The sequence below is a fragment of the Elephantulus edwardii genome, unplaced genomic scaffold (genome assembly GCF_000299155.1).
Source record: "Elephantulus edwardii isolate Elephantulus edwardi_28Jun2011 unplaced genomic scaffold, EleEdw1.0 scaffold00071, whole genome shotgun sequence".
NCBI classification, from domain to species: domain Eukaryota; kingdom Metazoa; phylum Chordata; class Mammalia; order Macroscelidea; family Macroscelididae; genus Elephantulus; species Elephantulus edwardii.
The window spans coordinates 15,605,345-15,607,828 of NW_006399821.1; positions in this window are offsets into that span (position 1 = coordinate 15,605,345).

Here is a 2,484-nt window from a genome sequence, read left to right on the forward strand (position 1 = left end):
GGTGCTGCAGAGTCTATAAAGCAGAGGGTGTAGTCTAGGAGGATTGGTGAACACCATTCTGGGCACAGTTCAACCTTACCTCACATCTTGGGCTGTTATTCGTGAATTGACCAGATGATGTCACTATGGGACCATGAATGCCGGAATGAAGTCAGGAAAACTTGGGCTTTCTTTTGTAGCCCTGGGAAAGAAAATCTCCTTCCCAAGCAGCTCCAACCTCTGCCCTACCTCCTCTCTCCCTCTACCTGAATAGTTTATAAAATTGAGAAGAACTAACTGGCGGCTTTAATTTTAATGGAGAATAACCTGTAGGCAAGAGGGCAATCAAACCCACACTGTTAAGGACAGGAGGGCTGAGATAATGCATCCATTATCTCCGTTTAGCAAATGGAGAGTGTCAGGCTAATAATCTGTCAGCTTCTTTTTCCTAAGCCACAAGCTTCTATTTCCAGCTTGATAAGACCAGCTAACTCAGAACTATTTATAAAGAGGCTGATTAAGTAGGTAACGTGTTTTCAGGCTTCCCATTTTCCTTTTGGCTGCCTATCATGATATAAGGCTGACAGAAAAAAGAATTGAGGCTTTTGAATTGTGGTGTTGGAGAAGAGTTCTGAATATCCCAGGGACTGCCAAAAGAACTAACAGGTGTGTCTTAAAGAAAGTGTAACCAGGGTGCTCCTTGGAGGCAAAGACGGTGAATTTTTGTCCCACACATTTGGGCATGTTGTTAGGAGATGTCACTCTTTGGACAAAGACATCATGCTTAGAAAGAGGGGAGTGTCAGTGAAAGATAGAAGACCCTCAATAAGTTGAATTGACACAGTCACTGTATCGATGGACTCAGGTATGTCAGAGATGATGAGGTTGGCACAGGGGAGGGAAATGTTCTGATCTGTTATTCAGAGGATCACCATGAGTTGTAGTTGATGTTATAGAACTGAATAACATGAACCCTTAATCTCTATTAACCCTTAATGTGCCAGTTTGTCCTTCTGTGGTAGCTTGTGTATTGTGATGATGCTGGGAGCAACACCATCAGTATTTCAAATACCAGAGCAGCTCACCCCCAAAAGGGCAAATTTCAGCAGAGCTTTCAGACCAAGAAGAAAAGATCTGTTTCATAAATAAGTCAATGAAGTGCCAGGCTGATAACTGGTCATTGTTGTATTCTTAAACCACAAGCTTGCATTTCCATCTTGTCCCAGTGCATCACCATAGAGTTGTTTGATGAGACTCCTAGGTTTAAAGGCACTCAAAAGTACATAGTAGTGGAGCTCTGGTGGCTGAGTGGCAAGAAGCTGAGCTACAATCCTGAAGGCGCATGGTTCAAATCCTCCAAGTGCTCCACTGGAGAAGGAGGGGCAATCTCCTGCTGTGCCAGTCGGATCTGATTCAATGGTACACAACAAGAAAGGGGGGGGAGTACATAGTAATTATAACAATAGACTCAAGAATATTTATGGTTGTGAATAAGGTACAGAATTGGGTACTGTTTGGTTGTACATGAGAGTACCATGATAAACTAATAAAAATTGTTTTGGTTTATGTGAATCTTCAAGAAGAGTTCCAGTTAGATTTGGGAAGAAGGAAGAGTGTTTGAACTAGCCAGAATGTACCTCTGCCACCCTTTCCTATTAGCACCTCAATTCATGACCAAGGTCTTGTAGGTCATATGGAGTTACATAAGCCCAAGTTTAAAGTTCTCTTAATAGAATAGAACTAGTGCCTCAGGTTTGTTAATAGTTTACCTCAGGTCTTCTCTCCTCACACTTCCAGTTGAAGATATCCATTTACCTTAGCAGCTATCGACCATTTCGAATAGCATACAGATAATACAGAGTTTCTTCTGTATACCTGAAGACTCTTTCTAAAGGTAAAAGAATTGACTGGAACAGTGGAGACTGCTCAGGCTCGCAAATGCTTGGCCTAACCCAGGGTTCATGAGAGATTTTCTCTCCAAATTCCCTGGCTTGCCCTCCTTTCATTGCAGTTTATATATGCATTGGAAAGAATCTTTAGATCTACTTTTACACGCTTTTATAGCAAGAAGCTCTAAAAATTAATTTATTGAGAATATAGTCAATGCAAAAATGATTGCATTGAGAATGTGCTTTTAATTAAGCATCAGTGGTTAGCTTTACTCTCTCAACACATAAAAATAATGTAGCATGAATTAATTTGTGAATTTTATACTCTTCCTAGAAAAAATAGTGTAATGAAATTCATGTTAGAAAATTTAGAAAGTATAGATAAGGGATGGGATGAAAAAACCATCTATCACACAACATACAAATATTTATCTTACCTTTATTTTTCTCTGAGTAAATACATATTTCACTAAAAATAGTTCTATAACTTGGAAGGGACTGCAGAGCAGTATGCTAAGTGAACTAACTCAGTCCCGTAAAGACAAATACTTATAAGAATATTATTGTAGAAATAGAAAGATAACTAGTAAAATGTGTATAAGGAGCTAAGGGGAGG